General features: G+C 49.0%; 1 long non-coding RNA gene across 1 annotated transcript; it reads left to right on the top strand.

Annotated features, from left to right (window-relative positions):
• The first annotated feature begins 4135 nt into the window (after window positions 1-4135).
• Window positions 4136-11596, top strand: LOC130541632 (uncharacterized). Its single transcript, XR_008955716.2, has 4 exons — window positions 4136-4292; window positions 6265-6373; window positions 7537-7708; window positions 10650-11596. It is a non-coding gene; the product is annotated as an uncharacterized LOC130541632 (long non-coding RNA).
• The last annotated feature ends 13685 nt before the right edge of the window (window positions 11597-25281 follow it).

The following is a 25281-nucleotide window of genomic DNA, read 5'->3' as shown; positions in this document are numbered from 1 at the left end:
TTTCCATCCTGTCAGGCCCAGACATGAGTCTAGTTTCCCTCCTGGTCAGGCAGGCCTTTTCTAGGACCTGGGCCCTGGCTGTCCCTAGCAGTGACAGCCTGGCCACCTGCTGGCCAGAATGCTTGCAATTGCCAGGGAAGCGGTAGGTTTGCGGTTTGTTTGGACTCAGGTGGCCTTGCACAACTGTGAGGTCTGTAGGAAGCTGGGCAGGCCCCTCTCATCTCCATCCCTGCTCTGCGGACAGAGGACTGGCTGGCTGCAGGGCACACAGGGCCAAGGCACCAGGTTGGCAGGAGAAACTCAGGGCCTGACTGTTTATAGTGGGGATAGCTCCCCAGGCTCTGTCATCAGACCGCACGCAACGTAGGATGTCACAGACAGCAGCCCAGGCAGCAAAGGGAATGGTGGCTAAGGCCCTGGGCAGGGAGACCAGGCTCTGACCCCCCAGTTACATCCTTGGAATGAGCTCCGGCTTCCGCCCTCTCCTGGACTGCACAATCTGACAGTTTCTATTATAGGCTCTCTCATTCTCGCCACAACTCGGCCATAAATATTAGATTGCTCCCATTCTACAGATAGGCCAATGAGTCCTAAGTAGGTTCAGTGCCTTGCCAGAACTCCAACAGCAAGAAATCCAAGTCCAGGTCTGTCTTGGAAGCCTTCTCCCTTCCCCAAATTTTACAATTTTACATTCAAGTAGCTTGTGACACTGTCCAGTTCTTCTGGCAGCCTGCCTTCCCAGAGCTCCCTGTTAAGAAAAGTGCATGGAACCCACTGCCATGGGAAAGATGCATCAGACACTGATGCTACTGGATGGTGTCAGGCTGACAGATCTGACTAGGTCATTCCCTTCCAGCAGACATCTGCTATGGCTCCCCATTACCCCAGTTCCCCACCACACTGCTGCGATGTCACCCCTGCAGTCCTCTCCAGCCTGAGCCCACACTCTCCCTGCTTTGAACCTCAGGATCTAGCCCCTAGCAGGTGGTTTCTAAAGCAGCCCTCGCCATGTGGTTTCTAGCCTCCAGGCTTACGTGCAGGCTGTATTCTCTACCCAGACATCCCCAGCCCACTCCCCACTTCTCTAATTTAAAACTCAGATAAAGTATGACCACTTTCATGTAGACTTCCCTGCCTTCTATAGACCCGCTAAGACTGAAGCAGGTCCCCCTCCTATCCCCTATAATCCCTTGGCATACTCGTACCATACTAGAGAAAAATGATCTGCTTCTTTGCCACCCACTTGTCTACACCATGAACCATCCTTCCACCTCTGGGTCCCTGTGCCTAGCACTGTACTGGGTGCCCAATGGGTGTTCAGTGAACGTTTGTTGAATTAATGAATGAATGAAATGAAGAGATGCCCTGGGGAGGGAGCCTCTGGAGGCATGGGAGTGTCCAGGGGAGCTGTGGATGTCCCCTCCCAGCTGGAGAACCCCAGAAAATCCCTACCTCTCTGGAAACTCTGGGCTGAAACCAACAAGGTAGAATTGAACTGGGATAAACATAAGAACTTCCTGGCAGTATCCACTTCCTGTGGGGTCTGTGACCCAGGTGCCTCACAGCCCAGCTTAGAGAAATGGAAGGTCACCTCCAGCCCTCTGTGCATGAGGATCTGGAATCTCAGGACCAGTCAGAAAGGGTATTGCCTCCAGGAGCTCCTGGGACATAGTCCAGTCCTGTCCCCACCTCTGAGCAGCACAATACCTCAAGCTCCTGCCCCATAGGGAGCAGAAAGGCCCAGAAATCTGTTCACTTTGAGAAGGAAGAATGGAAACATTCAATAAAGAAATATTTCTGGAATCTTCCAGAAGCATGACACATGGTGGTCAGCCCCAGAGGGGACAGTCATCCTTTATGACCTCCCTGCCTTCAGTGAGGTCCTCAAGATGACTGAGCGCTTCAGCACCAGGATTCTTAACCAAGGAGCAGGTAGGAGAGAGAAATGTGCTGTCTGCAAAAGTGTAATCAATATGGTAATATCCGGGAAATGAAAACACACACACACCCTGTTGTTACAAATATACCAACTGCAGACAAAGGTCTTAGCTGGTGAAACTATGCAGGGAGAGTGGGACAAAGCACAAGGCCATGGTTTAAACGAAGCTGACTGCACTGCTCGAGCAGTGCTTTTCAGGATGACTGTTTATAGACAATTGGTGAGTTATTAATACTAATGGCTGTCGTGCATTGTTCCTTCCTTACCACCAGACGAAGACAGCAGTTTTAGATGCATTCTTTTCCTTTGCCCCATTTAATGTATTAATTATGCTTTGCGGGCGGGCGTGGTGGCTCATGCCTGTAATCCCAACACTTTGGGAGGCTGAGGCGGGTGGATCACAAGGTCAGAAGATCGAGACCAGCCTGGCCAACATGGTGAAACCCCGTCTCTACTAAAAATACAAAAAAAAAAATTAGCCAGGTATGGCAGCGCGTGCCTGTAATCCCACTCCTTGGGAGGCTGAGGCAGGAGAATCGCTTGAACCCGGGAGGCGGAGATTGCAGTGAGCCAAGATCGCGCCACTGCACACCAGCCTGAAGACAAAGCGAGATTCCATCTCGAAAAAAAAAAAAAAAGTATGCTTTGCTTTACACCTCTACTCTCAGACCTAATCTTTTGTGTGCTTGCTGGAATTCTACCTTGCCAATCATGTGAAAAGGCTTTGGGGTGGCTAGACAGGTACGTTCCATACAATTTTTGCAAAAAGACAACCAAGTTTTCTTCAACAATGAGGCAGAAATTCCCTGTTGCTTCCTCACAAGGTCTTCTTGGGTCTTCTCTGAAAACAGCCATGCATACCTTCTCTTCCAGATGCCCTGGAAGATGCCCACCGGCTTGCTGAACTCACCAGACAGCATTATGGGTGTTTCCTGCAATCCTTTTTTAACTTGATGGGCCTTTTGAGGACAGGTCCCAAGAGCATGGCTCTAAACTACCACAGCAGAATCACTAGGAAACTTTATTAAAAGTGCAGATTCCTGGGCAGCTCCTATCACCTTTCTGCTCCAGAATACCCAAGAGTGGGGCCCAGGAGTCAGCCTTTTTCACAAGCTACCCAGTTGATTCTTCTGTGCACTCAATTTTGAGAACCTCTGGCCTAAAGCATGGCAGGTATTCGGGAAATATTTGCAGAATGAACTGTTGGTGAATGAGTTTCGAGAAGTGCAGTGTAAACAGAAGCGCCATCTGTGGTGGAGTTGCTCAGGATTCTTCCTGGCTATAGAACTGGGCAATGTTGCCTCTGAGCCACTCACTGGACCTTGCCTGGGCACCACACTTTGTCCCCATGTGGCTCAGGCTGGTGTTCCTTGTGACTCCTCAAGCTGAAGCTAAGGCTGGGAGTGATGAAGTGCCCCACTTTGCCCCAGGTAACTCCTGCAGGTGGGTACCCAGAGTAGGTGGCCAGGGGATCATCAAACTCTTTCCCCTTCAAACTGCAAACTGTATTCTCTGCCTTCTATGCCCAGCTGGGCTAGGGTAACCTTCTGTGGCCTAGTCATAGGTTCGGTTTTAGTGCAAAACACACGCCTACCCCTCAATGCTCATTGACTCCTATTCTGGGTATAGATTACTCCATTTCTGGGTACAGTCTGATCCTTGATCCTGGATACAAACTGGCTCTTAATCCTAGGTATAGACTGATCCCTAATCCTAGGTACAGTCCTGGATTAGGGATCCATATTCCTTGTCCTGGGTACAGATTGGTTCCTAAGCTTGGATACAGACTGACCTCCTACTTCTCGGTATAAACTTAACGCTGGTCCTGGGTACAGACTGACCCTTAGTCCTACCTAGTCAGAGTCTAATCCCTTTAACCCAGAAAACAGGCTGACACATAACCCTGGTCAGAGCCTGACCCTAAACCCAGATCTCAGACCCTTAATTCTAACCACAGACTGGCCCAACCCTGCAGAGATTGTCCATGACCCTGACCACAGACTGACCCAAATGAGGCTGGTCTAGGAGTGCATGCGGGAATTGGAAATAGACGTCCTGCCCATGGAGGCCAGAGAGCTGTGTCCACAAAAGGACAGGGTGTGACCAGCCAGAGTTGCCGGAGTTTTGGCAACTTGTGTCTTCCATAATAGAGCTGGGGCATTGATGGAAATGGAGGGTGCTAGAACCTTGTGACTTTGGCCAGGCACCAATCCTCTGCCTCCTTCTGTGCCTGCCTGGCTGCCCCTACACTGGGGCTCCCTCTTAGCCCCCACCTCACCTACTGGCTCACTGAGACAGAGCCAAACATGAAAGGGAAGGTGACGGCCTGGCCATAGGGCCCAGGAAAATGCAGGTATCATTAACAGCCTGGAGCACTGTGGCCTGTCCACTCTCAACCCTCTGCTGCCCACCCCTTCCTGGAATAGACCCCAGGCCACATACAGAGGGGGCAAGCCCAAGGTATGATACCAGCAGGGCCAAGTGGACTGTCCAGATGGGTAACGGGGGCCTGCCTTCCTCTGGCCTCCACATAGGGGCCGCAGGTGTTCACATGGTTGGAAATGGGAGGGCCAATGCTGTTCATAGGCCGCTGTCTGGTCCACAGGACTCAACTGGCCCTCCGAACGCTATCCCACTTTCCAGCCAGGATTGAAGGAGATCCCATCTTGGGTCTAAAGGAATGGGGGTGAAGACTGCATCTTGTCGTTCCAGTTCCACCCCATTCTGGCATGGGAAGCATGTGTGGGCTTCTACTCTATGGGGGATTCGTAGCCTCAATCCTTAAGGAATTCTCAATCTGAAAGGAAAACACAAACCCTGACCTCAGGGAGCTCCCAGTTTGACAGTGGAGACAGAGAGGCCCTGCATCAAGTAGAAAAACAACCCCCACTGCTCTCAAGCACACAGCAATGAAGATATGTATCCTTGGTGCTACAGGCAAGTAAGTAGGAAAGACTGAATGGAATAGACAGAGAAGTCTAATCCAGGTGGCCTCCTTGGAGGAGATGATACTCCTGTCTGCAGGAAGACCACCCCACATACACACCCGTTCACTGGCCCTGCGACCACCCCAGCCCCAGGAATGCTCAGGCCCCAGACCATTTCCCTCTCTCTGCCCAGTGCCTGGTAATCCTGAGGGCTGTACTCCTTCCCCCTGGGGAGTTGAGGATGGGTGGGGGACGGAACGGGCCTCCCAGGCATTCCTCCCGCATTCCTGGGGCCATGCCCTCCTTCCTCCCGGCCTCAGCCTGGCCATAAACTATTTCAGGCTTGCAAAATCTGGTCTGCTGCTCTCTTGCTCATAGCCCCCAGCGAGGCGGAGGCCTGGGTCCAGGCCAGAAAACCCGTAGCACCCACAGAGTCCAGAGGGTTCTGGTCAACTAGGACAGAGGAAACTGGGTGACCTCTTGGGCAAATGAACATACAGGGGCTGGGGAGCAGAGAGGATGGGGACTGGCCCCTCCACAGGGCAGCAGCCACAGGGCCCCACTTCCCAGAGAATGTACCCTGGGAAAAGGGAGAAAGGGCTGGGAAGACAGGCCGGCTCATGTTTGGGGGTCCAGCAGTGGGCTGAGGGTGTTCAGACAGATTACTTCATATGAGACTCACCTCCCTCCTGACACCAGGCCCCCATGCCCAGGTTCATGTTATCATCCCCACTTTACAGATGAGAAAATTAAGCCTTCGACCAAAGCTCTTTTTGGGGCTTATGTAATGCCTCGCCACTCTGCCCATATGAAGTGCAGGGACTGGAGTCTGGCCTTTTGCCTCTCTACACCAGCCCCCACTCTTCAGCCTACCCCAAATGTCAATAAATGGCAGTGTTCTTTCTCTCTCAGCCCCACCTGCACAGCCTGCCCTAGACGCCCAGTGCCCAGAGCCTCCACAGTACTCATTCACCCTCTCCTCCTAGGATTCCCCTCCAAGTCCCCACACCCTGCCTCCCAAATGAGCTTCTACCTTCCTCCCCACTGCCACCTCCCTGGTCACAAGCTACTGTGTTCACACCCCCACTCTCCTCAGTGCCATGGGGGCTTCCCTGATTTTGCTCTGGGAGTTCCTTGGAGAGGACTCTTAATTCTCATCCCTAGCTTCTCCTCCCCTGGGGTGAGCTTCCAGAGTCAGCGCCAGTGGGACCTGGGTGAGGGGATCCCTCCCACCCCCCAGGCAACTGGGGCCCAGAAGAAAGGGCCTGAAGCCACCTGAGCCAGGGTCTAGGGGCCAGGTCTGACACCTTTCTGTTTCACCAGGGTCTGGAATGGAGAGGGCACATCAGAGAGGTGACCAGCAAATGAATGAATGAATCCCACCATTCTGTGTTTTAGATGCTGACGATATGACAGTGAATACAACATGAAAAAACAAGCACATTTCTCACCCCTATGGAGCTTTATTCTGGTCAGGCAGAAGGAGAAGGAAATGTAAACATACAAGGTCAGGTACTGCTGTGAAGCAAAATAAAGCTGTGGGTACTGTGCGAAGGATAGGCTGTGTGTGTGTGTGTCTGTGTGCGTGTGTGTGTGTGTGTTGCGCATATTAAGTCAAAGAATGAATCTGGATGATCCTGGGCCAGGTCTGACCCCAGCATTGCCACTGACTGTATAATCTCAAGCAAGTCATGCCTCCCCTCTGGGCCTCACTTTCCTCATCTGTAAAGTGAGACCGTGGACTGAAAGGCCATTGTGATCTGGCCTCAGCCTTGACCCTCCAGGATCCAACACATTTTGCCTCTGTGAATTTAATGGGGGGAATTATAGGCAGCTTAGAAGTAGTTCTGAAGGAGAACCTCTCTGCTCCAGCAATTCCCTGAGGTTCCAATTTTTCTGTTGATGTCACATAATGTGCATAGATTTGCATACTAGGCCCCCAAACTCCCAGGGAAGGCACGTCTCAAAAATGTCAACGATTAGCACAAATGACTTGACTTATATTCAGGCCTCTTCCCAGAGCAAGGGGAGGAAGTTGAGGTCACCTCCAGCTACAAAGAAAGCAGAATTCTTTGCCCTGAAGAGGCAGAGAGAGGAGCCCTGCTTCTTCTCCTCTCCCTGGTGCCCTCCAGCCCATTCCCTCATCTCTGTTCAGACACCCCTGGCTGGACTCCCCAGCAAATGCCCAGGGGGACCTCCTAAAGACCTACTCCGAGTCACTTGATGACTTTGCCTAAGCCCCTAACAGGAGCTGCATGACCCTGCCCTGCCCTGTTAGTGTCCAGAGCAGCAGCTTTCAGGGTTTACAGCAGCCTGGGGGATCCAGAGCACCTCCAACTCCAGTCCCGCCACCTCAGCCCATGCCAGGCCAATCCTAGAGGCTCCAACCTCTAATACCTCCCAAGGTCGGTAAACATTGCCACTTCCCCTCACAATGGCCGCCTGGTCAGGATTTGCAAATCACACGCTCACATACACACTAACACACACACATGGAGGGGCTTGTGCATGCTTTCACACACACAGCATACTCACTCATGCACACACAAACACACACTGAGGTGCACTGAAGACTCCCACCCAGGACAAATGATCTGTGGGGAAAAGGAAATTAATGTTCATAGGGTGCTTTACTTATGCCCATCTTGTCTAATCCTCTCCACATCCTAGGAGCAACTTTTTGGCACTCCCATTTTGCAGAAGAGGAAACAGCCTGCCTAGGTCTACTGATTCCTGTCCTGGTGAGCTCACTGCCCCATACTCCCACCCTTGTACACAAATGGAGGTGCTCTTACAGAAGTTCTGGGCCTGATTCTGCTGCTGCCTCTCCAGCTAACCTTAGGTACAACTCTCCCCCTCCCAAGGCCTCAGTTTCCTCATCTAGGTAATGGGAATCCTAATGCCTTTCTTTTCTCTGCATAGGCTTAAACCAGATGGCCCATGACAAGCCCTTCCAATTCCCATGTCCCAGAGATGCCAAATTTGAGCCCCAGTCACCCACCATGAACCTGCCACCTATTCCAGGAACCTGGCCAGGAAGCCCAGGATGGGCTTCTTACCTTGTCTTCCCATTGGGGTGGGTCTCAGAGGAGGCCAAGCTGGGCAGAGCTCTCTCTCTCATTGGCCCTCAGGTACCACTCCCATTAGTGCTGACTTACAGCTTTGCACTGCTGCTGACATCAGCACCCATCTGTCTGTTGTGGTAAGAGAGGCCTCCTAGGGAAACAGGTTTGCTAAATCTCAGCCAGGAAGGACCTCCCAGCTGGGCTGTTAGGGCAAGTTTGGTAAATACCCTCAACAGGCACCTTTGGAAGCAGGAGCGGGTGATCAGAAAGCAATGCCTCCCCCAAGCAACCCTCTCACCTCCCTAGCCACCCCCAACCATGATCAAATTCCCATCCCTGGCTTTGGACTTTCCAGCTGGTTCCCTGAGCTACTCAGCCCATCATCCCAATAACCAGCTTCCTACAACGTCCATCTCCTGTACCACCATCCCCCCAACCACTGCTGTCACCATCCTCTGTCACCTCCAATCATCAAAACCCCATCCGCCCCCACCTTCCTCCTCCTTCTTCATTCTCATCCCTACCATGAGCAGCACTCATCCATTCCAACTCAAAAGGTCACTATCTAATCCACAATCTATCTTACTTCCTGCCTAAATTCTTTATGGAGCAATAAACTTTCACTGGAATGATACCCAGACCACAAATCTGGGACCCAGTGACAGTTCCAGGAGGCCATGGTGCACCGTCTGTGGCTCAGTTGGTTTCCAATGGGGTCTATTCATATGGCATCTGTAAACACTCACATGATGCAGATGCTTCCCTTACTTAATACCCTTCTGGCCCAGGGTGGGCTGAGGGTGGCCCAGCTGGATGCAGCACTATCCCTAATCTCTCAGAGCAAGCAGCAAGCAGCAAGCAGCATACCTGGCTTGTTTAAACACACACTTTGCCAGATGCTGAAGAACAATTAAAAGTGATCACAGTAGATCCGCTACCCTGATCAATTTTGCCTGTCTAAAGCTCAGATAAGTCTGTATAGGACTCTGTTTCCAAATCTGTCATTTCTGATGGTACATATGCTGGACTTTTCCTTGCAGGGCAAGCTAAAGTCAATGGAGTTCACACCCCAAGCAAGAGAAGAGCTTGCCCTAGCCTTCATCCAGCCTCATGTGTCTGCGATTTGGCTAGAAATTGTTCAGGAGAATCTTAATTAGCATTCACCTGTGGTGTTGTGTAAAAAAAAAAAAAAAAAAAAAAACCACCTCACTTCAGGTTCCAAAGTCTGAGTTGGAGTAAAAAGATTGTTGGAATCCAGGATCCACCATACAACTGCTAAGCCTGTTTCTTCATCTGTAAAATGAGAATGACAATGTCTACCTCATAGGATTGGTTTGAGGGTAGAGTGTGTTAAAGAACTCTTAAGGACCTTTTGTCAGACCCAGCTTGACCACAAGATTGAGCTGAATCTGAATAAACATTCTAGAACACTGCCAGAAAAGCTACATTTACTATCTTGTCTGACCTATGTAATTTGCAGAGTTCTTTTTACATGGGTTACTTCCAAAATCAAAATTAACGTTATTACTGATGCTTAGTTAAAACGGCGTAGTAACTTCTGATTATTTCTCTCATGAAACTACCTATTTAGTTTTATACAGTCATGTACCACATAATGATGTTTCAGCCAATGATAAACTGCACATATAATGGTGGTCCCGTAAGATGATAATGGAGCTGAAAAATTCCTAGCGCCTAGTGACATTGTAGTGCAATGCATTACTCACGTTTGTGGTGATGCTGGTATAAACAAACCTACTGCATTACCAGCCACATAAAAGTACAGCATATACAATGATGTACAGTACATAATACTTGATAATGATCGTAAACCACTATGATACTGGTTTATCTATTTACTATACTTTTTATTGTTATTTTAGAGTATACTCCTTACACTTTTATGTTAACTGTAAAACAGCCTCAGGCAGGCCCGTCAGAAGGTATCCGGAAGAAGGCATTGTCATCATAGGAGATGACAGCTCCATGCCTGTTACTGCCCCTGAAGACCTTCCAGTGCAGAAGATGTGGAGGTGGAAGGCAGTGGATGTTAATGATCCTGACCTCAAATAGGCCTAGGCTACCGTATATGTTTGTGTCTTCGTTTTTCACACACAAAAAAATTTAAATTTAAAAACAGAAAACAGCTTATAGAATAAGGACGTAAAAAAGAAAATATTTTTGTAGAACTGTACCATGTGTTTGTGTTTTAAGCTGTGTTCACAAAAGAGTCAAAAAGTTTTTAAGATTTTTTTAAGTTTATAGGGTAAAAAAGCTATATTAAGCTATGGTTAATTTATTACTGAAAAAAGAAATGTTTAAAATAAATGTAGTGTAGCCTAAATGCACAGTGTTTATAGGGTCTACAGTAGTGCACAGCAATGTCCCAGACCTACACACTCACTCACTCACTCACTGACGTACCCAAAGCAACTTCCAGTCCTGCAAGCTCCATTCATGGTAAGTGCCCTCTATAGGTGTACCATTTTTTATCATTCATACCATATTTTTACTGTACCTTTTCTATATTTACATATGTTTTGTATGTTAGACATACAAATACTTACCACTGTGTTACAATTGCCTCCAGTATTTAGTAGAGTAACACACTGTATGTGTTCATAGCCTAGGTGTATAGCAGGCTGGACCATCTAGGTATGTGTAAGTGTACTCTATGATGTTTCACATGACGAAATTGCTCAACAATGCATTTCTCAGGATGTGTCCCCATCGTTAGGTGATGCATAACTCTACTCTGACATCCTCTCCAGCTTTCATCTGTTTTTATTTTTATGATGTGCTGAAGACAGGACATTGTATCTGCTCTTCCCTCTGTAAGTCTTGCCATGCCCTTTGGCCAAAGGCAACTCAAATATGGATTTCCTACTGTCACCATCAAGGTCACTATGATCTAAGTGTTTTTTAGGGCTTGTGCAGAGAAGGAAGAAGATGCCCCCTGCCTTCTCTGCTCCCCATCATGTAGGAGAGAAGACACAGGCTGAGCCCCGGGAGGAGAGATCAAAGCTTTAGATCTGAAAGAGTGGTTCCAGCCCAGCAGCATGAACATGGCCTGGGAATGTGTTAGACATGCAGGTTCTCAGGCCCCACACCACACCTGCTGGATCAAAAACTTTGATTTCTGCACTTGAGCATACATCACTCAAGTTTGAGAACCACTGCATTAGAGAACAGGAACCCTCAACCATAGCATGCAGGAACAGCGAAGCCATGAAGACACATCCAGGTCTGAGGAAGTCATTTTAGCCTGGAAAGGAAAAGAAGGAGGGCATCATCGGCATGGGCCTGGGAGCCCCCCACACTCAGCACTCCTGAAAGCGCACAGACAGGGAGGTCTGGGGTCTGGAAAAACAACAGGAATCTTGGGAATTATAAGGCTGAGAAGGAGGTGGGGAGGAGGCAACGTGCCTGGCTGCTGCTCAGTCCTCCTCACTGGCAGGGGGTCCCAGCAGCCTTGTTCCCCTGGCCCATGCTGAATTTGCTAGTGATGCTGGCATTCCCAGCTGTGGTTCGGCACCAAGGTCCAGTGACCCCCCCAGACCCAGCCCAGGGCCATTTCCCTAATAGAGACCTAACCAGACGGCCAGAGTTTGGGGTGCTGAGGCATTGACTATGTAAGGGCCCCAACCCACTACCCCATCCACTGTCCTCCCTGCCCCCTCCCCATGTGCCTGGGGCTTTCCCAGGAGTTGGAGCCACACTGAAGGGACATAGAAGCCACAATTCTTGCCCTCAGAGAGGCCAGCAAGCTGCTAGGGAGATGGATACTGAAGACCACCAGTTCCCAAGTCCTAAACCATGTGCCAGACATCGTGCTGAGCTCTCTGTGAACATTATAGGATTAAATGAGACAGTCACCCTGAAACAGATACAAACCCAGAGCAGAGAAGGGTCAGCACAGGAGGAATCTAACTGGCAAGGTGTACCACGGGCACCTGAGAGCCAGGCAGTCAAGAAGTTTCCCAAAGGGAAGGAGGCCCATTGCTGACTTGGAGACAGAGAATATGGAGGCAACAAGTTCATCTCTGTCTCTATCTCTCTGTCTCTTCCTCTCTCTGTCTCTACCTCTCTGTCTCTTTCTTTCTATCCTTCCTTCTTCCCATACAATAGACCACTCCATAAATGGGCAACCTCTCCTATGCCAGACTATGATCCTGTTGTTAAACCCCTATTGAGGCCAGGCACGGTGGCTCATGGCTGCAATCCCAGCATTTTGGGAGGCCAAGGCGGGAGGATCACCAGAGGTCAGGAGTTCGAGATCAGCCTGGCCAACATGGTGAAACCATCAATAAAGAGAAACAACCTACTGATACATGCCACAACATAGATGAATCTCAAAAGCACCATTCTAATGAAAGAAGCCAAACAGAAGAGACTATACATTGTATACTTCTGTCTATAAAGACTTTCTGGAAAAGGCAAAATTACATAGAAAAAAAGCAGATAGATTAGTAGGTGCCTGAGACTGGTAGCCGTGGTAGGGATTGACTACAAATGGTATGAGGAGAACGTGCTTAGGGTAACAGAAGTGTTCTAAAACTAGATTATGCTGACGGTTGCACAACTGTATAAATTTACTGAAATCATGAAATGTATGCCTAAAATGAGGATATGTTCTGGTATGTCAATTTTACCTTCATAAAGAGGCACTGACAATGAAAAAAGAAGATGGCTGATGGAAGGCTAGCTAGCTAGACATGTGAAAAAGTGATTATAACAAGATGTGGATGATGTGATTATATTATACGTTTGGTGATGATATGGGTGATCACTGTAAAATTTTTTTCAACTTTTCTGTAAAAGTTTTCATGCTAAAATGTTGGGGAAATTTTAGGAAGCTCAAAGCAGGAAAGAGATCAAAGGATCTATGGTTTAGAAAGGTAATTTTGGCCACCAGGATATTAAAGTGAAACCACTGACAATGGTGTTGGTGAGGACATGAAGAAGCTGGGACTGTCATATGCTGCTGCTACAACCACTTTGGAAAACTCGCAGTGTCTATGACACAGTAATTTCACTCCTAGGTATTTAGTAGAAACGTGTACACTTGCACACCACAAGGCAAAGATAAGAATGTTACAGCAGCATTATCCATCACAGCCCTAAGCAAGGAACAACCCAAAGATTATCAGTAGAATGGATTAAGAATTGCATAGTCATACAACGGGACACTATACCACAATGAGAATAAGTGAACCGCACACATGACATGGGTGAATTTCAAAATGGTGAGCCAGAGAAACCAGAAACAATCAAGTTCATCCAGTGTGATTCCATTTATACAACGTTCCAAAGTCAGGCCACACTAACTGTCAGGAATAGAAGGCAGAAGAATGCCTGCCTTTGATGGGAGTGACAACTGGGAGGGGACACCAGGCAAGGGTTACAGGAAGCTGGCAAAGCTATATTTCTTGATCTAGATGATGTGTTGCAGGTAAAAGATCACTGCACTATTTACTTATGATTTGTGCAGTTTTCTCAGTGTGTTTTTTAATTAGAGGGAAAAAAATGTTTACTAAACAATTGGGGGAAGACAGAAACCTGGCCAGGCACAGTGACTCCTGCCTATAATCCCAGTATTTTGGGAGGCCAAGGCAGGAGGATCACTTGAGCTCAGGCGTTCAAGACAAGCCCAAGCAACATAGGGAGACCCTGTCTCTACAAAAAAAAAAGAAAAAAAGAAAATTTAATTAGCTAGGTGTGGCCGCACATCCCTGTAGTCCTGGTTTTTGGGGGCGCTGAGGTGGGGAGGGTTGTTTGAGCCCAGAAGGTTGAGGCTGCAGTGAGCCATGATCATGCCACCGTACTCCAGCCTGGGCAACAGAGTGAGACCCTGTCTCAAAAAAGAGAGGAGAAAAGAAACCTATTTGACCTTCACTCAAGGACACCCTCACCTTAAACCTGACCTCTGAGGGGCTTCTGGAGATGCAGCGAGTTTGCTTCCGCCCCTCTGAGCAGCCTGGGACAGTCTTCAGCTACACATCCAGCGTAGGCAAAGTCCTTGGCATTTGTCAGATCTGCAAGGTCAGAGGAGAGGAAAGAGGCATTGGAGGCTTTGATGCAGGATAGCCCACAGAGCCCGCAAAAGTCCTAGAAAGTTTGGCTGCCACCCTAAATCAGAATGAATCACAAAGGATCATTCCAGCCCGATCCTGCATGAGATCAGGGGTGAGCAAGCTGCGGGTGAACAGAAGTTAAGAATTGGTGAGACACATCAGGCCTGCTCTCCTGCTCAAAGCTGCCGCCTTCAAACAGTCCTCTCTGCCTTGTTATAGTTGTCTAAAAAGGCTTTACTAAAAATCCACTAAAATTAACTCAGTAGGAACTCTTTTTGTAAAAAGAATACTCATCCTTTTGATATATTTTGTGTTGGTGAGGTTTCCATTTTCAGATGACAGGGCCTCTTAATACAGAGTCTATTTTTTTTTTTTTTTTTAAATAATCAACTTCAATTTTCCACGAAGGGAAGGCAGGGAGGTTGGTTTACAGGTTATCCATAGCAGGAAGTCTAATTCCAGGTAGAGCAGTCAGGCTTTCCATGATTACAGCGAATTGAGTACTGGCATTGTCTGTGTGCCTTTGTAGGAGTGAGAAAATGTTAAAAATGTGATTAGAAATTGCAAACCCCTGGCTCAGGAATGAAATGGTGAAAAACAAGCACAACCTAAAGCATTATCAGATTTAACCAGTAGTTTTAATATGCTAACAGGCCCCAGAAGAGACTGCCACCAACAACATATAAACTTGTGAGCACTGTAATATTGAATCAACATATTGTTGTATCTTTTTTTTTTTTTGGTCAGGGATGGGGTGGGGATGGAGCTTCACTCATGTTGCCCAGGCTGGAGTACAATGGCATGATCTTGGCTCACCGCCACCTCCACCTCCCAGGTTCAAGCGATTTTCCTGCCTCCACCTCCCAAGTAGCTGGAATTACAGGCATGCACCACCACGCCTGGCTAATTTTTGTATTTTTAGTAGAGATGGGGTTTCTCCATGTTAGCCAGGGTGGTCTCGAACTCCCAACTTCAGGTGATCCACCTGCCTCGGCCTCCCAAGGTGCTGGGATTACAAGCATGAGCCACCGCACCCTGCCTGAATCAACATATTGAAGGAATATGCAGCTGACCTTAGCAGAGACTTTCAGGAGACTTTTGCTGGCTGTAGACCAGTCTAGACCATATGGTGGGCTGGCTTCTCCCAACAAACTCCTTGACAGACTCAGGCAGGTATAGGGGAGAGGGGCTTGAAGGCCAAATGGTCCCCCAAGAAACTCCATAACAGACTTCTCTGCCCAAATAAATTTGAGAAATGCTATGTTCAAATGAAACACACACTCTGTTGGTGAGGCTGAGGAAACAGGCTCAAACTCAGCTGGCGGCCCAGTGACTGGGACCACCCCTTAAGGGGGACAACCTGATGATATCTTTCAAAATTAAAAATGCACACGGTCTTTGACCCAGCAATTCTACTCCCTGGAATTTTTCCTGTTGATACACTCCCACAAGGAGCAAATGACGTGTGGGGAAGGCTATTTGTTTGCAGCATTGTTTATAATAATAAAAGTCTGGAAACAGCCCAGCTCTCTCAAAAAGGGTCTGGCAAAATAACCTCAGGAGGAGCAGCGAACACTTATTGAGTGCTTACTGCACACCAGGCACTGTCCTAAGCCATTTACAAGCTTTATCTTATTGAATCTCCACAAAATGCTTCAAGGTAGATGATGCTGTTATCTTTGGATCACAAATGAGGAAACTGAGTCACTCAGACATTGAGTAACTGGCTCAACATTAAACAACTGGCTTGAACGAGAGCATTCTGCCTCCAAAGACTATGCTCTTAACCACCTTATTATACAATCTCTTCCAAATAAACATTTGAAACATCTGTTTGGTGGAATAAACTGGAGTGAAGAAAAAGAACGAGGCAGCTGTCTGTGCGCTCACACCAAATGGTCTCCAGATTATTGTTAAGTGAGAGAAAAAAGTTGCAGAACGGTGTGGAGAAAAGTCATCATTCGTGTGGGAGGAAAACAGTTTATAAATATATATGTTTTAGACTACCTTTAGAAGGATACACAGGAAACTGGTAACTCAGGGGCCTCCAAGAGAAGGACTGAGTAAGTGGCTAGAAGAAAGGTTAGAAGAGAGGCTTACACTTCTGTCTGAATTTGTTTTTAACTTTTTATTTATTTTACTTTTTTATTTTTTTAAGCATGCAGAAAAGTTGCAAAAATAAGAACTGCTGATGTCCTTCACCTAGTTTCCCTAATTCTTATTGCGCTTGCATTTTTCACTGTGTCCATATAATATCTCTTATTTATTTCATTTATTTATTTTTTGGAAATAGGGTCTCACTCTGTCACCCAGGCTGGAGTGCAGTGGTGCGATCTCGGCTCACAGCAACCTCCGCCTCTCAGGTTCAAGCTATTCTCATGCCTCAGCCTCCCCAGTAGCTGGGACTACAGGCACCTGTCAACACTCCCAGATAATTTTTGTATTTTTAGTAGAGATGGGGTTTCACCATGTTGGCCAGGCTGGTCTCAAACTCCTGACCTCAAGCAGTCTGCCTGCTTCGGCCTCCCAAAGTGCTGGGATTATAGGTGTGAGCCTCCACGCCTGAACTAAAATTAATTATTTAAAAATAAGACAATGTTAAACAAGTATTTTCTACTTCAGAAATTCTGGGAGATTGTTAAGATGCTAGCTGTTCAAATCTCTCAGAAGCAAGCCAATTGCATAGCATTTTCATGAAGTCTATCTTCAAACTCACCCACCTTCTGGAATAGACGCTTCCCAACCCAGAAGGATGTGCCTGAGCCAAGGGTCTTAGAGAAGGGGCCCAAGGAAGCTTCCAGAACCATAAATAAGGCCAGAGGCAGCTGTGCCTCGCTCAGGGGTGGGGTAGGGCAGAGACAGGGCTGAGGTGGCCCACAGGGCTCTTGCCTCCCAAGTGGGTTCTCTCTCCACCCAGCTGCCGGTGAGGACCACAGCAGAGACGAAAGAAACAGAGGCATGCCAAGTGTCCGAACAATGCCAGCAAGCCCTCCCAGTCCTGCTGAGTCTCTTTTATTACCTGCCCAGGCCCTGGTGCCATGGGGCTTAGTGTCTGAGATGGACTGAGGCCTCTCATCCTGTGAACCAGGTGCTGGGGAAAAACCCAGGTATACACACATGGAGGACAGGGGACAGGTCCCCTGCCATCATTAAAGGCATTGCCTCCCCTGAGCACCAGCAGCCACTCAATCCCAGTGCCAGTCGCTTGCCCCGTTCCCAGCACAGCCCCTGGGGCCCTGCTGTCCTAAAATCATCTGCTCTGGCTTTTCTGGCGCTTTGCAGGGGTCATCAGGTCTGTTCCACTCGTGTGTTATTCCTTCCTGCTCCCGCCCTCATCAGGGATCTCTGGGGTTCCCTGAGGGCAGGGCTATGTCTCCCCCTCAGACTGGGGCTCCTCAAGTCAGGAACCTTAGAGAACAAGCGACTGGGCACTGTCCCCTCCTCCCACCCTCCCTTTTGGTTCCAAGGCCAGGTGTTTGAGCAGGCCGTCATTTCACACGTCCCAAGTCTGGGCACATGCACCGCCCAAAGCCCCTTGCCTCCCTGAAGGGGAGGCTGAAGGCCAGCCGCTGACACCAGTGGACCCACGGCGGGATCATTGCATAACAGCAGCCTGGCCACAGGATGATTCAGCACTGAGGCCTGCACAGCACTCTGACTTCTGTGGAGGACTCAGGACAGGGCTCCTCAGAATCAACGGACACGAGACCCAAGGATTCCGCCTCACCTGGGGACGCGATGTTGCAGCCCTGGCATATTTGGGCCTCTTCTGGCTGCCCTGGGCCTGGCCTCTCTGTGTCTGGACCTGAGTGCAGGTACCTGGCCTGGGTTCCAGCCTGGGCAGGGCCAAGAGAGTCACCCTGCCACCAAGAGCCCACTGTCAGGACTTAGACTGCCCTCAAGCAGGGTTGTGGCCCAGCAGGAAAGTGACCTGGGGCCAGGGAAGGGACCCCAGGGGCAGCCTGGGGCTGGGGGGGTCAACTTGCCAGTTCTTTTTCAGACCACTAGATGTCACTTCCATTTCAAAGGAACCCACTGGTTGGAATTTTCCCCAGTCAGGTCCCCACAGCCTTCAAGTCTTAAAGACACACAGACCACAAAAGAAAACTTCATTTTCCCCGGAGGACCAAGACACTGGAAACCTGGCCAGGAGCTGCCCCCAACCCTCAGCTGAAGCTTCCAGGGGCTCCATAACATCCCATCCCAACCCTGGAAAGAGCCAGAGGTGATGGAACTCCATCTCCCCATCCCCCACCTGTCCTACAGGTTAGTATGGGGATGGTATTTTCTGAAATGAACAAAAAAATGAAAGACGTGATGAAATGAATGTGAGTGCATTTGAGTGGGACGATGTTTGAAACAGGGGACATATATGCCAAAGATCCTCTTCAGGGCCAGGAGATTCCAGGTTCATCAAGGTCATGTTGTCCATCCCCAGGCTTCAGACTATCCTCAAAAAGTTCGGGTAAGGCAGCGCTGAAGGGAAGTTCCAGGGACCTTGCTTTCTCCACTCCAGTCCCCAATATTCAGTCAACATCTCTTGACTGGCTGGGGCTGATTATTATAAATTACAACCTCTGTGAGGTAAGTATAAAGATAACCCCATTTGACAAATGAAGACGCAGAGGTATGGAGAGGGTTAAGTGAGAAAGTTCTCCCCAAGCCTCTTGCTGCTGTCCCATCTCAGCTCCCCACAGAAATGGGGCATGGATTCAGCTGGTTGGTTTATCTACAGCTCAGGTTGCTGCTTAAAGACTCATTCTCTTTAGTTCATTTGTACTGGCTTTTACCCAGTGGTTTTCAAACTTGGCTGCCCATTAGAATCACCTGGGGAACTTTCAAAAATTCTGATGCATGGCTGGGCACAGTGGCTCACACCTGTAATCTCAGCACTTTGGGAGGCCAAGACGGGAAGATGGCTTGAGCTCAGGAGTTTAAAACCAGCCTAGGCAATAGAGTGAGACCTTGTCCCTATTAAAAATTTAAAAATTAGCCGGGTATAGTGGCATGCACCTATAGTCCTTGGTGCTACTTGGGAGGCTGAGGTGGGAGAATTGAACCCAAGAGGTCGAGCCTGTAGTGAGCCGTGATCGTGCCACTGCACTCCAGCCTGGGGGACAGACTGAGACCTTGTCTAAAAACACATCTGATGCCCTGGCCACCCCATATGAATTAATTCAGAATGCAGGAGGGTTGGAGTAAGTCAGGCATCAGTATGCTCTTGTAAATGTCCAGGTAATTCCAATGAGTGGCCAAGTCTGTGGACCATTATTTAACCACTCCCCCAACCTACCCTCAGCCAACACTGAGGGTTTACCTACAGGCCTGACAGGGTGAGATTGGAAAGGCTGTGTTGCTATTAATGATTATTTAATCACACTTAATAATAGGATACCCAGAAACAAATACCTCACATACTGTAAGGCAGGAGGGCATGCATTGTTACTTTCCCGCAGAGGGAAGACTGACATTCAAAGAAGTGAAGCAACTCACCCAGCGAATAAGTGAGTAGAACAAGGGTTAACACCCGAGTCTTCTTAGTTCTCAGACAAATGCTCCTGCCTCTTCATTATGCCTCCAAGATAAGGTGAGCTGCTTCCAGAGCAGTTAGCATCATACATAGAAAACTGTTCCTTGTCAGTATCTGACCTATAGCCCCAACCACTTATCAACAGCCAGTCATAACCACAGCTGACCCTTTATCTTGACTACAAGCTTGCTTTACCCTGGCTACCACTTGACCCCTAACCCTGGCCACTGCTGACCCCTAATTGAGACCACAAGCTGTCCCTAATGCCAGCCATGTTCAGCACTGGCCAGAATATGGAGGGCTCAGGCTACCCAGTCACCAAACCAGGGAATACCTCTGTGTCGTGTCATAATTACTAATGATAATAAGCACGTGGGGCCTGTGTGCCAGACAGGGTTTCAATATGTCTCTACGAACTATCAGGTCAGATCTAAAGGCTTCCCCAAAGTTTCTCTTTCTTGTAAGGCTCGCCCTTTCCTGCTCCGATCTCCCTCTTTCACACACACACACACACACACACACCTCCTTGCTCCTGCAGTTCCCCAGGCCTGGAATGCCCTTCCTCCTCCCCACACCGACTCTCCAGGATCCCCTCAAGGCCTTCCTCCCAAGGAAGCCTACAGGGCCCCCAGGGTCCCACATAGCCCAGGCTTACGGACCCCTTCGGTAGGTGTCACCAGGCCCAAGAGAGCAAAGTCACTCAGCTTAGCATCTTCTCTCCTTTCTCACAAGGTCAGGAAGGTCAGGGCCGCCCAGCAGGGGTGACAGTCAGATGTCAGGGGACACTCACCCGCACAGGCACTCACATACGCACACACGCTCGCCAAGTGTGTTTATAGAGTTCTGGGCAACTGTAAACTTGGCTCACTCCAGCTGCCCCCAGGAGAGGGAAAACCATAAACACCTCCTGCTCCCACCAGTTTCCCTCGACAAGGCGAGTCACCTCCCAGGACCTGGACACCCACCATTATAGGGAACTGGCTGTACTCATCGACTCTACTCAGTGAGCAATGCCCAGCCCCACTCACATCCCCAACACAGGGGAAGCACCCCAGGCCCCTGCCATAGCCCTCCTGAGTCTTTGCAACCCTGGGAATGCCTCACCCTTCTCTTCCCTCGCCACCCTCAAAGGGCCACTCTCGGTCTTACCTCTAAGACACTCCCACTAATCTCCTTACTACATACTGAGTACTTTCTGGAAGGGGCTTTAAGACAAAAAGCCTTTGGGATGAGACCTAATATTCACTCTTAGAAATCCATTCCCCTGGGTCAAGCAGTGCTCTTTCCTCTGGAAGGGTTGTCTCAATGGGTCTCTGGATCTCTATGTGACTGTGCTGCAGCAGAGGCAGCTGGTATACAGGTGGGTACCACCTGGAGCATGAATTCTGGCTCTAAGTGTGGTACCGCCTGCTTGGGCGGTACACTCTCTGAATGCACAGTGAGGAACGGACTGCAAATCTCTAGGGTCCCTCCAGCTCTAGTAGCCAGTGGTTTCTCCTTCCAATCAAGGATTTTTATTGGGAAGTCACACAATTGATCTTGCTACTTTGAAATGTTGCCGTAACTTTAAAGGAGAAGTCCTACTGAGGCAGGCCTAAAGCGTAATAAAATTAGGTTAGCTGTAGGGAGGAACTTCCAAGACCATGCATTACAAGGCACAGAGGATTGTAAAGCAAAACCAAAGAATATCTCTTCTGGAAATCTTTTAAAATGCAAGAAAGATATTCCTCAAAGGCCGAGTCTGACTTTGCTGGATATTTGGGGCCTTTTATTATTATTGAAAGGGGAGAGAGTGTGACCTTTCCTCAAGCCAGGAAAGGGTTGGGGGGGCCTTGATGGAGTTCCCAGTGCCAAAGGATAGAGAGCTGAATGGACCCGGGGCCTCACCCCTACCTCCTCCATTGTCCCCTGTTCCCCTTAATGAAGGCTCAGACCAGAACAACCAATGAGGCTTGGAAAATCCGCCTGTTGTGCGAGGGGATTTTCCATAAATCTCCCTCATTCAGGCAGCGACAGCCCCGTGCCCTGTGGAGGGAGGGCTGCCTGGCTCCTGGGGACCCTTGTTAAGAACAGGTGCTTTCTGGCCAGATCCCTGTTCCTCTGGGCCCCTCAGCCACCTGGGGGCTTTTGTAGGGATGTAGTGAGGAAACCCACCCAGCCTTCCAGGAGCCATCTCCACGGAAAATAACCCTGGGCCCCTTCAAGCCTGCAAGGGTGAGAAAATGGGCTCTGACCTACCAATGGGATTGCAGTTTAGAGGGTTGTTTTGCATAAATCTGTTCACCACCCGTTCAAGGCCTCCCTTGTGAAACATTATAGACCTCACCACGGAGTATGGGAGCCACTAGCCACATGTGGCCATTTAAATCTAAATTATCAGCTTGAACAATGTTGTGAAACCCTACCTCTACAAAAAAATTTTCTTAAATTAGCCAGGCATAGTGGCGTGTGCCTGTAGTTCCAGCTACTCAGGAGGCTGAGGTGGGGGAATGGCTTAGGTCTGGAAAGTCGAGGCTTCAGTGAGCCGAGACTGCACCACTGCACTCCAGCCTGGGCCACAGAGTGAGACCCTGTCTCATTCATAAATAATCTAAATTAAAATTGGGTTTTAAAACTACCGTAAATCAGATGCATAGTTTAAGTGCTCGGTACCCGCGTGTGGCTAGTGGCTACTGTTTTCCACAGTGCGGCTCGAGAACATTTCCACCATCACAGAATGTTCTAGCGGACAGCACTGCTTAGAGCTGACACTAAACAGAGCAGCCTTCCATTAGAGCAGAAATGCAAGCACTGACAACAGGAATAGAAGAAGTCTTGTGCTGACAATGGAGAAGGCTCCAGGGACTCAGGGAGCCCCAGTCTGAGGGGAAGGCACAACCCTGTCCTCAGGGAGCTCCCAGCCCAAAAAGGGTTAAATAATTCCTTGGTCGGATCTTGTTTTCCTGAGCAGGTGAGGGGGAAAGGGCCCAGCTGTCACTTAGCAGGCTCATTAGTGATGTCTGCTGGGGCCTTGCCCTCCCCAGGGGTAATTATTAACAGGCCTCAGGTGTGAGAGAGCGTGCAGCCCAGGCCTCACCCTCCCGTTCAGCTGACTTGGCCAGCTGGGCATCCTTGGTTGGGGCGGGAGGACCCCAGAACCAAGAATCCCAACTGGAGAGACAGCCCTGGGGCTGCCTGAATAATGATACCACCAAGACCTGGCTCTGTGGCCCCCGTTCCCCAGCGCTCCCACCCTGAGTTAAGCCCTGCTCTGTGTTTGATAAGATGGACGGCCAACAAGGGGGCACAGCACTGACCAGGAAGGCTGCCCGCCACTTCCCAATTAAACTGTTCAAAACTGGGGGGCCGTCCCTGCAGCCTCACTGGGGAAAGTCTAATCTCACCAAACCTGGGCCAGGGCCCCTTGCCTTGTCAGCAGGAATTTTCCACATTTGCTGAGATTTCTGTTTGTCTTCTCCATTAGCTCAACAAGCATGGATGGAAAGATGACTAAGATAATTAGTGACTGACAGTAGCTCTGACCATGGGGCCAGGCCAGGAGTGAGTGGCAGGGGCTGGAGTGTGGCTGGAGAAGCTGTGAGTCAGCCAGAAAGTGTGAGCGCAGGGCCTGTACCAGGCCTGGAGACCTCAGACCAGACAGGAGGGAGCCCAGAGCAGACCCATCAGAGTCAGAGGCAAGGGACAGAAAGAGCAAGTGATGGCTCCTGCCTCATAACCATGGAAACGGCTCCAAACGGAGGCCACCTCTACCAAAGAAGACTCAAGCCCCTGGGTGGGTCAGTGGGCCTGAGGAGGGAGAAAGAAGCCTATTCCACAGCTGCAGCCCAAACCTGGCCCTCAAATGGCCTATGTTCACATGGCACAACAAGCAAGCAGGGATGCCACTAGAGAGAAAGCCCAACCTTAACCTCTTGCCAGTAGGGACGGGGTAGGGGAGCTGGGTTTAGAACCTTCTTTCTAAAGCATATCCCAAGCTTACCTCAGCCATCACCCACTTCAGTAGGCTCCCAATTCTTTTGATTGTATACCTCTATCCACAGAAAATCTGTGACATATGCCCCTACATGTATATAAGATATACAATATGTGCTACCATACTAATAAATTATGTACATTATAAAGGACAAAAGAAAGAATAAAAGTGAGGTTCCAATGTCTTCCCAAATGTGGATACAGTCTGGAGACTGTTGATTTACTTAAAGAGTGTGGGTGACACATTTCTAACTAAGCTCAGTAAATGAGCAAATCTTCCTGTGTTTGCAAATTCAACATCAGCCAGTCCTCCCTGGTTAACAGTTAAGATTAGTTGCTATCTCAAAATTATTTTGAACTTGAGCTGACCCTTATGCTGGGATGGAGATGGTAGCAGAGCTGGCCATGTCAGCTGACAGCAGGCTCAGAGCACCCCCCACCCCACATGGTGACTTCGCCCATGCTGTTCCCTCTAAGTAGAATGTCCTGCTGCCATTTTTCACAGTGGCAATGATTTGCCTTCAAAACTCCACTCTTCTCCAGGATTTCTTCCCTGAATTCCAGGCTGGTCAAGTGTCCCACCCCTAAACTCCCACAGCCCACTATGAAGACAGTACTGACTTTAAACAAAATGACAGACAGCGGGTCCTCAAATAATGTCATTTCATTCAACATTGTTTTTAAGTGAGAAAAAAATTCATTTTATTATACGTAATTTCACTTAAAGTTGCAATTTCCAAGGACCTATTGATGATGTTAAGTGAGGATGTACTGTACCTCTATTCTGGAATGTACTGTGCTGCCCTGGAACAATGCGTTTAACCCTCTGCCTCCCTGACTTGATTGTACAACTCCTGAAAGGCAGGGGATTGCTTTATTCATCTTTGTCTCCTCAGCTATCAGCATATGCAGACACGGATATATCCACCCATGTCCGCTCAGCACCCACCGTTCTGACACTTTGAGCCCGTTTGGGTTCCCATACAGGGCAGGTCAGAAGTGCCAGGGAATTGACACCCACTTCCCTAAGGATCTCTCAACCAATGGCTACATGATTTCGTGGCTAATACCCTAGCTCCCTTGCCCCCTGGGTGGGTAACTTTGAGATGAGTTACCCAAAGGTCCCCAGTTGCATACAGCAGTCACCTACTCAGTAGCAGGCATTTATTTTATTGGCTTCTTTCTCTTTCCTGCCTCACTTCTCTACTCCTTTACTGGTGTTTTATGGAAACCTTCCAAATAAACTATTAATGCTCAAGTCCTTATTTCAGAGGAAACCAGTCCAAGACACTGACATGTAATAGGTGATCAATAAATTCTAATTAATGAGAATCTATTGAGCAACTTCTATCCCAGCCATTGAGGGTCGCGGGAGGAGAAAGCTCACTAGGATGGAACAGCCACAGAAGCTTCTTGAGGAGTTGGATTGAGCTGGAGCATTCAAGATGGGCAGGGTTGGAGCAGGCAGACAGGAATGCAGATGGAGTTCCCAGCAGAACGAAGGGCATAAGCAAAGGTGGGGAGGCTGGAATGAAGCCTACCTATCTGGAGGGCAATGAGGAAGCACTGAGTGACACATCATATCTCCGCCCTAAGGGTTTTCCCTTTTCCATGCCTAGTTCCCCAGGTTCCTCTTTCCCTGAGCCCTGGCAGTTGGACTTGGGGCTTGGCATCTTGGGGGAAGGGCTTCTCAGAAATTCCGTGCCCTGCCAAAGAAGCAAGCAAGCCCCTGTCCCCACCCTTCAGAGCAATCCTCATTATCTTTCTCAAGACA

The sequence above is a fragment of the Pan paniscus genome, chromosome 5 (genome assembly GCF_029289425.2).
Source record: "Pan paniscus chromosome 5, NHGRI_mPanPan1-v2.0_pri, whole genome shotgun sequence".
Classification (NCBI taxonomy): Eukaryota; Metazoa; Chordata; class Mammalia; order Primates; family Hominidae; genus Pan; species Pan paniscus.
Note: the sequence above shows the minus strand (reverse complement) of the source record. Positions and strands in the feature narration are given on the sequence as shown.